Below are 17,179 nucleotides of genomic sequence, written 5' to 3' on the forward strand. Positions count from 1 at the left end.
CATCTGCCCATGAAAGCACTCAAAGCTCTCAAAGCACTTTCTTAAAAACTAAAGTCACAAAACTCTTCACACAGTCAGTGAAACAGAAGTCTAGCTGGACCAAACTGTGAATCATTTTTCTTCGCTTTCACACAAAGTGTTTACTCTTTTCTTCTTCAAAACTTAAAAAACACAATCAGAACAGAATGATGGAGCAGTAATCACACTCAACTATATAGAAAGTATAGAAATAATAATCTTTCCAAACACAGGTGATTGCAATGTCAGCTACCAAACAGACAAAAGAGGGTGGCTTTTTAAAAATGATTATTATTTTTGCAGCCCTGTAATTTCAGGTTTCTGCTTTCAACATTTTGTTTTTCCTGTATGCAAAAAATGGGGGAAAATATAAGAAAATTCAAGCAAATTGCTGCATTTCTTACAGATTCTTGCTCATACTTTAGTAAAGTCAAAAAAGTCAAAAAGTATTATTTTACAATGATACTGATTTATGTGAAAATCATTCATGTAATGCTCCCTGTGACTCAGTCGCCAGAGTAAATGTTGGCATTGTCTGCAAGCATTTTTTTTGTTGGCTAAATGGTTGCAGGTCAATGTCTCCGTGTTTAGCAGAAACAAACAGTGCCAACATTTTGAGCTTGTGTCTCTGTTGCCCTCTTGTTAGTGTTTTTACGTCAGTGTGTTATGAGTGACGTCACATGCTCTCTGAGTGATTTTTGCTGCCAGTGTTTTGTTTCAACAAGCCTTTTTTGGGACGAGCATGAAGTGCTTTGGCGGTGACTTTTGGACAAAATGCATGTTGGTAATATCGACTCTATTCTAACCCCCTGAATCTCACCAGTGGGACTGAAACGTATGTTTTCTTTAACAGATCATCAAAGCTACACCAATAATCCTAGAAAGAAACTGTTAAAAAATACATTATCGTCACAATTTGAACTTTTACAATCCTTAAACAGATCATAGGTTATGAACATTCCCATTAGAAAAACTATCAAAAATAAAGCTTAAAATCTAGATATTTCTGTTTAAAATCACTGTATTCTACATGTCTCATTTAAACTCTGCCAAAAATAAACTGTGTGGAAAAAGTAGATCCTGTAAAAACATTGCATTCTGCTCCTCAGTGACACTGTGAAACCATGATTGATTCTGCTTGATTGATTCACGTGACAAATATTCACTGTAAATCAAAACTGCAGGCTGTTTACACAGAGCAGAGAGGAGAGGACAGGAGGTTGGAAGTAGAGGTTTCAAAAATGCAAATAGTTCAACATGTACAGCATGTGGAGAACCAGTTTCTCTTCCCAATATTCATGACACCTGTAGGCAATTGAAATGTGATCAAAAATATTTATCAAAGAAATTATTGTTTTTTTTAATGATTTGTCATTATGGACAAAATACATTTTTGAGTTTTCACACTTCTAGCCATGATTGTGCTGATTTCATAGAGCTGCAGGACTTATATATTGCAGTGAAATAAAAGGACACAGTGAGAAAAATCCAAAAAGAGCAAAAAGCATCCTGAAATAGCTTGTTGGGGTTCACAGGGCTAATAGGTGGCTTTGGTTCTGACTGATGCTTGTTAGCATTTGAAAAATAAACTGTTATTCAAGTTGTGTTCATGATCGTCTGCCATCTTTAAATCTGCTCCAGAAAGAACAGCCACTCTGTTCTTCCCCATAAAGATATCAAAACATCCTGGATCTGTTGCCAAACCCTCCCACACACAGCAGTCATCTTAATGCTGACATCACTGAAAACTATCCAGTACAGCACAGATTCAATGACCTGTGTCATTGCAGCTATAGCCTATATGCTCAATAAAATCAGATTGGCCCTCAGCTTATAAACTATCACAAAGTCGGATTTATGTCAATGTCACATAATCTTTCCATGCTAGATGATCACAATGCTCACATAAATTTGTGTCTGCACAACAAAATCTGCATTTCATAGTTCTGAGGAAAGCTCATTTCACTAACTGTGTTGACTTCAGTGGCAGTGTGTTGCCGTACCAGATATATAGCACTGTAGGGCACTGTTTATATGCATAGAATCTAGCTTGAGGGTTACAGCTGTCCATATGGAAGAGATTCGCTTTGTATTTTCTCCAAACATTTAAGCAATCAGCAGACTGAGGTGCATTCAATCAGGCATTGCAATTGTGAACATTTACATATGTTTATATTTGCATAGATGCAAACAGTAGTACTTGGAAAGGCAGGGTTTGTCAAATAAACATCAGAGTCCAAGAGTCTCAGACATAAATTGAAGTTCTACAGTACACAACTGAAGCTAGGATGCTAATTAAGCATTTGTATGAAATACATTGCACAGCTGGATAAAATGTGTGGGACTATTTCTTGGCTAAGAAAAGGCTTTTTAAAATTCTTTATTTGCATTCATATGCAGAGAAACAATCTACTAATAGGGGCTGTCTCTCAACTTCAACTCAAGTATCTCAAGTTGCAAATCAGAGTGTAAACAATGTGTAAATAGCAGCTGTGTTACAATAAAGATGGTAAAGTAGCTGATGTGCACATTTTATGTTTGTCACAAAATATTACTATTCCAACAAGTAAGAAGACCACCTGGGTGTCAGTTTGCATCTTTTTATTTTGCTTACTAACTACTAAAAGCCAGTCCAAGATTAGCTTCTTAACAATACATACTTTGCAGTCTCTTCACCGCCGCAATAATGTTCGTAAAGGATTTTGAACCCGGTTCTGTTCGGCTCTGGTTAAGCCTGTCCACACCAACATTCCTGGACACCTCCTCTGCCCTGAAAAGCTCCTGTGCTTTTAGCAGTAAGATAGCTCCGACCTATGACCTGTTGGTATGACATTAGTAAGGACAAAGGATTTTAAAAAATGAATCAACAGGAGGAAATCACGGATAACAAATATTCTGTATCAGTGTGCAAACATCCATTAGGATCCACAAAATCATTCATCCATTATCCTTGGATCCTACATTGAAATCAGCGATACAATTTCAAAACAGTCCACGACATGGATGTGGTTTTGGCATCAACATTTTTGTTGATGTGGAGGAAAAAAAATAGAACTGCCTCGGCAGTTGGCATTTTTAAAACTCCAGAGAGACCATTATGAGGATAATCGACTGCTCCACATTCCAGTTCAGTCACTGGTGGTAATGCACCTATACGCTGGTTTGCAAATTGCCAAAAAAAAAGTGTGTGCAAAGCATCATGGGTGCACAAGGCAAGGAGAGGATACAGACATGCATTCTTACAAATTCCCCAAGGATCCTTGACCTCCGTACAGTCCTTTGGCGGATGTTGATGACGTAATATCCTTCAAAGACAACTCCTTCCTTGACTTTGGGAAATTTACATCTTATTTTGACAGTCTTCTTGTAAAGTCTGTGGTCAATTCTGTTAACACACTGCGCTCTTATTTTGAAAGTGGCATGCGTTTAGCGACAGGAAGTTATTCAAAACATTAAGTAACAGTTTAGTGTGATTCAAACAACTTTAACTGTTAGCCAATGTTAGCTCGTGGCTAACCAACGGCATATGCAACAGTGTAGTTGGATCTCTTTTTTTTTTTTTTTTTTTTAAAGATTATTTTTTTGGCATTTTTTTTGCTTTTATTGATAGTGATAGATAGAAAGGGGGTGATAGAGGGGAAGACATGCGGCAAAGGGAGAACAGGCCGGATTCGAACCCGTCTCCGCCGCAGCAAGGACTCAGCCTACATGGTAAGCGCTCTACCAGTGTGAGCCACTGGGACGCCCCGTAGTAGGATCTCTGACCGCCCGGTAGGGTGGGAATTTCCTTCACATAAAAAAGGAGGACACTTTGCATACACGAGACAAGCAAGCAGATATTTGTTTGGTATGATCCGGTTTTAAGCAGAGTTGTACTCCAATTAGGTCGATGCTTGTCAGTGCTAGCATGTCTCTCCATAGCTGCTTTGCCTTTGCTGCTCACATCTACATTGCTTCGACACGATGTACAAAAAAACTCATCCCTCTTACTTTTTGTAAAAAACCCGTGTTCTCTTGCCCATTCCGGGTTAAAGGAGGTCTTTCACTTTGGCATTTTCAGACTTTCAGTCGCTGAGAGCTTGATTGACAGCCTGGTGTTAGCGACTGCGTCAGTGCCTGTTGTGGCTAATTAACACATGGCTCATTTGAATATTCAAATGAGCCACAGCTTTTTTGACACATATTTTTAGCCTATCAACTATCAAACTAACAAGGTGACTAGGGGTGGGCAATATGGCCCTAAAAGAATATCACGATATTTCAGAGTATTTTTGCCATAAAGATATTCTTGACGATATAAACAAATACTGAAAAATATATAGAAAATATGATTTTTTTTTTAGTCTTTATAAATAAAAAAAATTAACATATATCCTCAGGTTATATATATATATATATATATATACACACATATACACATATATATATATACATAGGTAATTAATGGGAAATGATTACGCCACTACGTGGCACATCACTAAAGGTAACGTGTCAAAATGCGGACCTTTTTTGTTAGTGTCCCAAAAGGAGGACAAATGAGTGTCCGGCTAAGGCTGCTCCTGCAGCCGGACAGGGCATTTAAAAGCTGAACTGTCCAGCCTAAAGCCGGACGAATGGCCACCCTACCGCCCAGAGAGTGGGTCGGGGTTTGACTGACTGACAGGTGACAGATACTTTGCTGATGCAACGGTAACACAATGCCAAGACGCAAAAACTAACTGGGGCAGTGCGAGTGGGGCCAAATTGTGTGAAATTCCTGCCCTGTTTAGCACAAAATCTGCAGTCTCCTATGGTGCAACCTAGGGGCTCATTGGGGTTTTGATCTCTTGACCTTAGCAAGAATAAAACTCTACTGCTTGAAACTCTGAACGACTCTCCTGCAACTTTTTGCCGCTATCATGTTTGAGTCTTAGCGTTTGGGGAAGATTTTGTTGCATGTGTTCTTGGCAAGTTGGGCAGCCCTCAGCCCAATTCGTCTGGCCCAGGGTCTTTGAAGCTGTTTAATTTGCCCGACAAGCCGTGGGCCGCTTTTGAACCAGTGCCCCTTTTGCTGTGAGGCAAAAGTCCAAATCCGTGGTCCATGTGAAATGGCTTTAGTCGCCGTCCAGCAAATAGCTGATCGGTTCCAAGATTGAGACTTTAATGAATTACTGTTACCTACAATCATGGTCATCTCATCTCATCCCTGACCAAATCTCTTTAATCACTGTGACCTAAAATCAAGTCTGAGGCTTAATATAATGGCTTGAATGGAATAGATTTGCACTGGACTAACAACGTAATGAACACCACACATACGCACAAACAAATTAGTGCACAATATAAAGGGAAACATTGACACTGAAAGACTTTAATTCCCTCGGTAGCACCAGCCTTTATCATATCAAGACAAATGGAGGAGTGATGTGTCAGTGCCAAACAACAAACAATATTTAATTGAGCTCATCAGCTTGAAATCATCTCACAACAAAAGCCTCAGATTGATGATTTGGACATTACATGGCTGCCGTATCAGCCCTGTTCCACCGCTGCCTCACAGGCTTCATTCACTGCTCTAATAAGATAAAGTGCTCTGTAATAACTCAGTCAGTGAGAGTTGGGAGACGCAGCATGGATAATGAAAAGAAAGAATGAGATGAACACATTTTGTTGACAGAGACGAGGACGACCTAATGGAAAATACGGACTGTGGGGAACTGAAGCATTAGACTGGTAGAACAATAACTACAGACGTTTGCTTGTTGTTGAGGTAAAAGCAGATTTAAACCTGCAGTAAGCAGCAAATTAACCCCTTTTCAAAACACAAAACCGTAACAATACACAGTTGTTTCGCTTTGTTTTCTCTCAATAATTGTATTTTTTAAAATATATATTTTTACTGCACCTTTTTATTGCACGTCATTCAAAACAAAAGGGCAGGAAAACCATGGGAGAACAAATCATTGTCATGCGTCTGAGTAGAACAATAAAAGACAACTAAGAATAAAAGTGCCATATATTTTATAGCAAGAAGTCAAGGACAATAAAACTAACTGTTCTTGCTGAATGGGACTTACAATAAATACTTAAAATTACCTTGAAAGTATTATTTATTCACTGACTATACATCCTTGAATACATTGACCAAGAGCCAGAATATTGAGACTAGTCTCCCCTCAAAAATGTCAATATAAGGTGTTGGGCCTCGCAACGGGGCAACATTTATGTTGGGGTATCTGGTAACAGATACCAATTGCCTCCATTACGGGTCACCAAAAATGTTGGGAATTAAGGATGCCTCTTTTATGAATAAATGATGACCTTGCACAGCACGTCAAATATGTTAATAAAAGGGCGTTATCATAAATGCTATCCCTCCCATAAGGATACCAAATATGTAGGGATGAACCTGAGCAACACTTGTGTGGATCTCACGGTTCAAAAGTGTGGTTAGATGGCTATAAGAATTATTAATAAGTATCATAAATAATTATTAATTATAAGAAATGATATGACTTGATTTGCTCTAAGTCAGCTCGTTTGGGGCACCATCTGTAAAACAGAAAAATATAGCAAATTCACCTAAATCAATCTCATAAATTTACTAAACTATCAATTTGCAACACTGATTATTAATTATGAATATAATTTTAATCAAATTACCATATTAATATTTAGTAGTGGTTGAAGGAATCGTGAATTCTTGTCACAGCAGAGGCCAGCATATCGTTCATAATATACAACATTAAGTAGACAGCATTTGTAATCAAAAGGTATTTATTCTAAAAACAAGTAAAGCAAATAAAGGTACACATCTATAAAGTATAGAGAAACTACATTAGAAAAGAGAGGGAACGTGTGTGTGTGTGAGTGTGAGAGAGAGAGTGGGGGTTGAAGCTCCTCGCACAAAAGAAAACTCCAGCTGTGAAGCCAGGTTACATAGGCCTGGTGGCCGTGTGGACCCGTGAACGGTTACAAAACTGCATCTTGTTACAGTTTTCTTAAAATATATTGGCCCTCATTTATCAAACGAGCGTACGTCAGAAAGTGAGCGTAAAGTGGGCGTAAGATGATTTCTACGCAAGCCTCGGCATTTATCAATTTGGATTTTGGAAGTCCACACGTCTGAGTCGGAGAATTGATCTTAGACTATTGTATCGATGCCTGGAGGTGATCAAACTCTGTGGTGTTTTGATTTTTAATAGTGACAAAGCAAAACATGTTTAGACTACATAATTTATCATTAAAACAGAATCAAAATATAAATACACCCTGCGATCGTGAAATTCTTTAAACAGAATACCAGCCGAGGATATTAAATGTTGTTGTCTCCTGCTGTTTACTGTTATTATTATTATTATTATTATCCAGCTCCGACACCGGAGCGTCAGCGTCTCCTTCACCAGTGGTTCTGCCCGAATAGAAACATTTCCAATCAGCGCTGCCACACACTCCTCTGACTAGGACATCATTATTAGTAAAGGTAAAGAGGTGAATAATATATCTCCATCATAATAATAGCAATATTCGGATATTATATAGATTATTAGGCTTTATATATCACGATGTAATTACTCAAACCTTGCCGGGAGTTTAATAGTCCGCTACTCTGCTGACAGCACCACTGATTTCCTTCTTTTTCACTTTTTATGCTGCCAAACAAAACTAGTTTGTTGTGTTGCTGCTGTTGGACGTCAGCGTTTCACTTTCTGACTGAGAAATTCTTCTTCTTTTAGAATTAAAACTTACTTTAAAACATTGTTTACCTCCTTAAACCAAAAAGCTGTGAAAACTTTTAAGTCCGTGCTCCAAATGTAAAATATTCAGTGAACTTGTTTGAGTTTATAACTATAAGTACTTTTATTTCATAAACCTCCGTCGCTGCGTATTTCTTTAATATGTCTATATTGCCCCTATTGTTAATTGTAACGGTGCACTTTGCTAATAAAGCTGACTTTAGAGGGTGAAAAAATTCTCTTTTTGGTCGCATTGCGCCCTTCGGTGTCGTAAACTCTGAAGGTGAGCCATCTGAATCGGGTGTATATTAGGACGTGGTATTTAAATTACGCATGTTTCGAGCCGCCACATTCATCAACAGCCGATCATTTTTATGCTGTGATTGGAGAGATACGATCGTTTGATAAATCACACGTGGACACTGTCGTAAGACGAAATATACGCTCAGATCTGTGCTCGTTTCTACGCTCGCTTGATAAATGAGGGCCAATATGTGTAAATCAGTGTGTGAGCGCGTCAAAGGTTAGTAAGTTAGTTGCATATAAAGACTGATTGTCTGTATAAAGTAAGATTAACATACAACTTTGGTTGTAACACGAATATCACATAAATATACTTAAAACACACATAATAACCAAATCATTAATTACAGGTCAAATCCTTTATACTAAAGTCCTTGTTGATTGCTTACCTAAGCCCAGTTACATTACTCACGAATCCAGTTGAAAAGGGGGGAAATCCTTTTCCCGTGGCGGACGTGGAAAGAAGGAAGTTGAGTTCAATAATTTGCTGTCTTGCAAATTAAGTTGCTGGTTGTCCTTGTTGTTGAGGTAAAGCTTCCTCTGGCAGTTGCAATGAACTGTTGTGTGGAAAGGAGGCCTCAGGAGGAAGAAGGAGGAGGGGGGCTGGTGGATCCAGGCCTCTGGGACACCTCCTGACGGAGATGTTTCTGCTCCGGGGGCAGTGGAGAAAGAGAGAAAGAAGGGAGGGAGAACTGGCTCCCTTATAGCAGACGAGTGGACCACCTCTGGTGTCAAGGTCCCTTGGCCAATGAGGTGACCTGGAAGGTGTCGCAAATGCTGAGCATTCTAGGAGGGAAGTTCTTGAGAGGACACAAAATGGTGGTGACCCGCCATTTTGTAAGTTGACTCAGAAAGTGGTTTCATTTAGTCCACAAATGTTAAAGTCCACAAATGAACCCAAGATTCACCTTTGGTACGATCCCAACAACGGTGTTTGTACAGGCAACAAAACACGACTCATATTCATGTTTTAGACTGTCCTCCGCTACTCCATCTTTTGTAGTAGTGATGATCGACGGTGATGCAGAGTTTAAATGGTGGATAGGATGGAACAAGCACCCAGGAGAACGGGGTTTGTGTCCTGTGTGAAAACAAGTAAATACATTTTGTTTAACGTAATTTTGATATACGATTAATGTACGTAAATGCCGGAAGTGAAGTAGTTACGAATGTCACGTGACTACCGTAAATTACATAAAGAACGTAAGTTACGTCAAAAACGCTCATATGTGTTGTTGTTGGAGGTATTGACGGTCTATTAGTAATTAAGGATCGAGATCTTGTTGGAATATAATTTTATTTTTTTCCCTTGATTTCGATGTTTAATGTCTTACCAATTATGTTTAATTCTGCTAGAATATATGCAGTGCGGTAAGAAATACATCACTTGAACCCACACATGCAAACTTTTAACACTTTTTCTGTAACTAAGCATGAAACTGCAACATCACAGTCTTATTATGTAAGAAGGTACCACCTGCTCATAATTTATAGACTGCAGAGAATTAAATAATATACAATCATTACATACAGATTCATATCCAGCATTAAAGTAATTGCAGAAGCTATAAGTGTCCCTGCAGATTCTTCACTTTTGCTCTGTCGACAGGTGAAAAGTGATGGTTATTTCTCACCTCACGCAGTGTTACATCTCCTGTTACAGATTCTCATCAGATCGACCTTCCCTCTATCGCACCATAAACTGTTAGCGGGGCCTATTTTCTTAATAAATGTCAGAGCACATTACAATCAAGGACTCCCACATGCGGATGAAAGTAATTGTGCACCATCATTCTTTATTTGTCTGAGAGGAATCTGCTTCACAGGTACAGCTGTTGTTGTTTCTGCAAGAACATCTCAACATCAACAAAATGTCATTTTACTCATCATTTTTGCAAAGTAAAGAATGAGTATTTTGATCAATAATGCAACTTCATAATGTGTTTGAAACCCCAGTAACATAACTACACAAGCAATTTCCTCACATATCTAATTTTCCTGAGCCACTAAAGAGGAGTTGGACTCTGTGAACTGGTGGGAGGTGAGACATTCGGAAAATTACCAGTTTAATGACTCATGAAGCCATTTTGAATAGAATCATTATGGGCACACATAAAACAACAAGTCCTCATATCTGTAAGACAGAATAGGTTCTTTACCAATGACTCTTAAAACATGAATAATATATGTTGTTATTATTATATAATAATGTGACTGTTCTCCCCCAACATACAACCCCATGTGTCACCTGTACAACAACCTATCACGTGTGAGAAAAAGGATAAACAATGTTATTTGTGTCTTTGTCTTCGAGTAGTTATGTGCATTTATTTCACCTTTTTATTTTATAACACCTATCCATACTTTTTTGCTTGCTAGTCACTGTTCTTATTGGTGGTCCTTTTTAAAAATTTTAAAAGGCATGTGCGTGCATTGTCAGTGTTTCTATACAAATAATTGGTCTATAGAGCAAAAAAGTCTGCATAGGGGGGAGGTTTGGGCAAGACTTTTGACCCAGGACATCAGTGTTCATGTCCTCTAGGACCAAAAGTGAACATTGACTTTTTATAATTCTGGGGACACAAACACCTGGCACACACAGGACCCTGGCTCAGGGTCCTGTGTTTGTTTGAGCCATCGACCAACTCTTCTGCTCACTTGCTGCCCTTTATGTCACCTGCCTTTTTCGCTCCTGTCATGATTTCTACGACCACTAGAGGCACCCACAACAAATGGGTCGTGATAAGATGCTGTCACAGATGACCTACACAGCTGTATATTGGGTGAGGACAACAACCAAGCAGGTATGGCTGATTTCCTTGTTTACCCTTACAGTGTAAACACTGTTAATTAAATGCCCACAGGGGAATTTTCCAATCTGAAGTTTAAGATAACATAGGAAACAGAACTTAACAATGTGAAGGTTAAATTGATTTTTATCTCATATACAATTATCTCTTTAAAGCTGAGCAAATCATTCCTAAATGCTGCAGAGAATCAAAGAGTAAGTTTAAAGCACTTTGATTTGTCTTGTTGCTGCAATGTGCTGTATAAATAAACTTGCCTTGCCTTTAGGAGTGGGAGTTTATCGTCGACCAGCAGACACAAAGAGCAGTCTCTGAGCCAAGCTAGCCACTCATATTTGGCCACGCAGACATTATGGAATCACTTCTCTCACCTAACTCTGGGCAAGAAAGCGTAAAAAGCACATTTTCTAAAAAAGTCAAACTATTCCTTTAAATGACTCAAGGAGGCACTATCGAAAAAGAAGAAAAACAACAATAGGCTGTTGCACTTAGACCACTATTACAACATGCACCTCAGTGTAAAAGCAATGCAGTCCCCCGTAGCAAACATCACTCTGCAGACTAAAAGTCTGAAGTCCATTTGCAGCACATCAATGCACACATCCACAACTTTGAAAACAATGTTCAATCAGAGTTTAAACTCAGCTTAAAATAAGGTTCTTTTAAGAACAAATCCAGTACTCCACATACTGTGCACTGATTAGTTTACCCTTTCAGGTTCCAAGTGTGCTAATCAGTGAAATCGCCCACTGGCGAGTTCTATGATGATGAAAGCCCGCCGACACTTGACCAGGCCAGGGCACATTTTTCCTGCTTTAAGCACAATTCATTATTATTTTTGCTTTAAAGAGACTCTGTTTGAAATCTGTCTGTTCTGTCTCCTAGTTGAGAAAGATTTTCCCTATTCCAATCGGTGAATAAAAAATATACTTTCAGAACAGGGAATGAAAAACCCTCTCATTAGTCTCGTGGTGGATTTCTTAACAATACTGGCACCAGGGAAAACTGACCACCGAACAATAGTGGTGGCTTGGAGTTTGCCCCAAGAAACATTCATTCACTCATTCATTTTACCGAATTTCCCTTCGGGGATGAATAAAGTAATCTATCTATCTATCTATCTTATCTTTAACCGCACTCGGTGTGCGTGGGGCTGGAGCTGATCCCAGCTGACATTGGGCGAGAGGCGGGGTACACCCTGGACAGGTCACCAGACTATCACAGGTCTGACACAGAGAGACAGACAATCACGCTCTCATTCACACCTACGGGCAATTTAGAGTCACCAATTAAACCTAAGTGCATGTTTTTGGACTGTGGGAAGAAGCCGGAGAACCCGGAGAGAACCCACGCTGACACGGGGAGAACATGCAAACTCCACACAGAAGAGCTGCAGGCCGGAGTCAAACTTTCGACCCTCTTGCTGTGAGGCAAGTGCTAACCACTACACCACTGTGATGCCTGCCTCAAGAAACAATCTCTCCGATTTCAATTACACCTACGAAACAAGGTCACAGATGGAGCTGTGTGCCTCATCTTAGTTATCTAAACAAACACAGTGTCTGTCTCCAGGCTGAGACTCAGCACCTTATAACCTTTCTGATTACACAGAGCAGGAAACCATCACTTGCTGCAGTAAGAGAAAGGACAGGGTCAGTTAACCACTACAGCAGAAACACATACATTTTAGAATTAACAATAGTATTTTTTAACCAGAACAGTTATTTCTGTCTACACAGGGAGGGAGCTGTCTTTGATTTATTTGTCAGTGCTATTTGAAATTGGTGTATCAAAGCTGTTGATCTTTTTCTTTGTCTGGAAGCTGGAAAACAGCATTAAGTAGGGGTTAATGCCCAACGAGGTGTCCATTATCAGAAATGAATGGAGGTTGGGCAGGCTGGAGCATGTCCATGGTGGCCATTAATCCTGATTAAGGACATCTCGAAGGGCATTAACCCGCTGATACCATGGTCACCTGCCAAAGGAAGAACAAATAGGACTATTCACTTATAATTTCATGTGCTTTGTAATTGCCATGTGCTTGTGATGTAAAAATCAAGTTATTTTACAAGCCTGATAATACCTGAGGGGTTGACCAATTCCCATCCCATGAGGTTCTGATGCAATGAAAACGTTGCTCACTACTCCAGTAAATCCAACTGTTGTCGTGTTTCCATCAATGAATTTCAATACGCATTTTGAAGAGTTGCATGAGAAAAGCTTGATGGAAACATGAAAATGTTTTAAAAAATGTGCATAATACTTTTCATGCTCACTTAAAATGTTTTTGTCTTTTTCCAAAAATAGTTATTGCTTAAACGGGATATGGAAACAATTTTTCCAAATAATCTGACTAGTGAACATTTAACTGACATGACTGGTCAGCTGTTTTCCGAGCTAACATGAAAGAACAATCATAAGTTGCAATTCCAATTGAATCCTGAAGACTTCTTTCCATTTTCTCTCGTGGGTGGAAAAAGTTGTCTGATTAGTAACCTCTTTTTGTTGTTGTTTTTTTCTCTTTTGTGCAAACCAGTTGATGGAAACATCCCTGATTCACATTTTCTTTAATGCAACATTTTAAAATTTCTCTTAAAAATTCACTGAACCTAAACACGGCTAGTTAGAGGAGTTGGATTTTGCAGATGACCTGGCACTGATCTCAAGAACACATACACAAATGCAGTCAAAGACCTCCAGACTACATGAACACAGCAACAATCAAACAACAACCAATCACTATCAATGCTGGAAAGACCAAGGTCATGAGGGTCAACACCAAATCTGACGAGCACTAAACATTGAGAGCCACCGCATAGAAAATGTTTGTCTACCTGTGAGCCAACATCAGCACAGATAGAGGAGCCGATAAGGATGCAGAGAAACGCATCAGCAAAGCGAGACATGCCTCCAGAACCCTCCGACCTGTATGGCTCTCTTCCCAGCTCTCCAAAGACAAATGTAAAATCAGAAACTTGGAAAACTACCAAAGCAATCATCAATAAATAAGTATTTTTTAACAACGGCCTCTGATACATACTGAGGATATGGTGGCCCAACAAAATAACAAATATAAACCGGGAGCAAATTAACATTCAAATGAAAAGCAGAAAGAGGAGATGGATCGATCACACTTAGAAAAGAACCACTTAACATAACAAGACAGGCTCTGGAATATAACCCACCAGAGAGAAGGAAGCCAGGAAGACCCAAGACCAACTGGAGGCGGTCCATGCTCAATGCGCTTAATAGACCGATTATTTGTATACAAATATTGACAAGGTGTGCAAAGGACCAGCAATAAGAACACTGTGATCGAGAAGAAAACTAACTGGCAAAAAAGGGTTATTATTTATTTTACTGTTTAAATACCGTCTTGATATTATAGCAACTTGTCACTTGGGGACAGGCAAGTATAAAAAATTTATTTGTTTATATAAAAATAATTGGTCTATAGAGCCCTTTTGCACAGTGAATTGGATGTGAGGCAATCATTTATGTAAAGCACACTTTAAAAAAGTATTTTATAGTGCCAGTAAGTCCAGAGGAGCAGTGTACTTCCTGCAGCGTGTATGTAACAGTCTTCTTGCTTTGGTTTCCAGTGGAGGAGCCACTGAAGGATGACATTGGGTGTTGGGAATAATTGCAATAAAATGTAAACAGATCCTTTGAATGTGGTTACTCGTCAATTGATGGACACCTTACAGCCAGTCAGAATTGAATATTCACCCAGATCATGGTATTAACCTAGTTAATACAAGTTTTGTTGGTAATCCTATTAGACGGTAAGAGTATGAGTGATGGTCTTGTTTTACCTGGATCAGACTGATTGAAGGCATCAACAGTTTCTGTCACTTCAACACCTACACAACTGTGGTGGGAAAAAGCACAGAGGCGGTTCTGAGCTCTCTGCCAGGGGTTTATATGTCTGATTGACTGTCTGTCTGTCTGCCTGTGGACACATTTCTTCATTTTGGCATCCCAGCCATGCAAAAATGCAGTTGCAAAACTTTACAGGTGTGCAGGTGAAATCAAAATGGAAGCATGAAGATTAAAGATTAGGGATTCATTTCTTGTTATTGCACAGTTCTATTCAATGAAAAATGCAGGTGCATTGCAATTTGAAATAAAGAAATAAAAGAATACCTTTTTCATACCAATGCACTAATACACACACACACACGTTCAACACACACAATAATTACCAACATATGCAATAGAGAATAAGGTGTGTGTGTACTGCATATACTTATATGACCTGTTGCATGATATTATCTATTGGGTGTGTGATATGAAGCAGTACAAGCAGTGAGATTACTTGTTTGTAAAACTAATTGCTTGTTGTTAAACTATAATCATCTCAAATCAACATTATTGGTTATGAAAGTGACTAATAAGTAAGTTTAATATATTAAAAGGTCTCGACTGAGTACATACAGAGGTAACAATTTACCTCCCTGCAGATCGATAGACTTAACAAAAACTTAAAAAAAATATTTAAATTATATTTCAAACCTTTAAAAAGATAGATATAGTATAGTGCTTCCTCTTTGGTTAAATACAAATAAATAAATGAAATATTTAAACAATGTGGAAAACACCAAAACACACCAATTAGGAAACATTGCGAAATCTGTGTTACATGTGCATTGTATGATAATCCATTTTATTTATCTTCTTAGTAGAAGTTAACGTGCAGTATTACAAAGCTCAAGCAGATTAGTACTGAATACTGAAAATATTTAACAAAAGAAATCATGCAGATTGAAAAAAGTTATACACAGTAAAAAGTTTTACTTCATGTATCAACACATGGTGTTATTACCGCTAATGACTCATTAAACAGCATAAACTTCTTAAATCCAGATTGATTTAACTACTAGCAGACCTGCACAGACTCATTCGGCTCACACAGACCAACAGCTGACTGAAGAACAAGAAATGATTCAGAGTTGTGCAGACTCTGTCCCTGCTCACTGTAACATCAGCAGCACCAGACAGACCATAATATCGACCGTTGCACAGCAACAGTGACTGTCAGTCCCAACTGTTAATCAGAAGAAGCAGCAGTCAGGACCGATATTATGCTGCGTAATGACGCTGCGTAATGACGACATTATAAATGAAACTGATAATCAATCACACAAATAAAACTCACCGTTTAAACGTTCCCGCTGTTTGACCGGTTTGACCGCAGCGTCTTGCGTCACAGCTGCACGCAAAAAAAAAACAGAGGCCACGTCACATGATGACCTTTCACCTGCCGCAGGTGGTCATGTGACATAAACTAAGAGACCATAGCAAGGTCATTTTATTTATAAAGAAATTATTAATAATTGTAAAAATGTTCTTTCTGATAAAAGCCACTGGCAGACCTTGAAAAAAAAAAAAATTAATAAAAAAACATGTCTTGCTTAAAGTGCATTACCTAACAGTGCTTATTTTTGTCTGAAGGTTGATTACAAGTAGTTTATAAAATGTTTGTTGCAGTTAAAAAAAAAAGTCCACTGAAATAAGAGGAGATGGAAGAAGACATATTTGAAAAAGCTGATGATATTTATAAGAAAAAATAAAGTGTTAAAAACTCAGGCATTCAATGAATATGTTACTGTGCTAAATCAATCATACACAACACTTCTTTTGCGGATCATCTAAAATCCTCACTTACTTCAGCAATGAAAAAAACTTTTCCACCACTATATATTCCATTCAAGGACACCCTAAAGAGTATTTATTATGTTTTCTCTACTAAAATGACATCCAACAAGACACTGCATCAGGTTTATTTAAGGAAAATTCCTTATAGGAAATCCTAAAGGCCACTATATTATGGAATATATAATATTATGGTCCTTATAGAAGGACTTCCTTGAGGACACTATGTTTTTCTCCATTTAAGGGCCCCCTAGATCAAACATTATTATGTTTTCATTGCTAGAAGGAAATCCTAGAGGGCACATATATTATGTTTTCTCTACTAGAAGGGGATCCTTGAGGGAACTATTACATGTTTTCCCCATTTAAGGACACCTTAAAGGGTATTTATTATGTTTTCTCTACTATAATAACATCCTAGAGGGCACTTCATTAAATTTTCTCCATTAAAGAGCAAACTAAATTATATTTATTATGTTTTTTCTATTAGAATGACATCCTAGAGGACACTATATTTTGTTTTTCTAGTAGAAGGGAATCCTAGAGGGAGCTTTATTATGTCTCCTCTACTAAAGGGCACCCTAAAGGGTTTTTATTATTTTTTTGCTCCTAGAAGGACATCCTAGCGGGCACTATATTATGTTTCTTTTTTTTTTGCCAGAATGACATTCTAAAGGGCAC

Source organism: Centropristis striata, chromosome 15 (genome assembly GCF_030273125.1).
Source record: "Centropristis striata isolate RG_2023a ecotype Rhode Island chromosome 15, C.striata_1.0, whole genome shotgun sequence".
NCBI lineage: Eukaryota > Metazoa > Chordata > Actinopteri > Perciformes > Serranidae > Centropristis > Centropristis striata.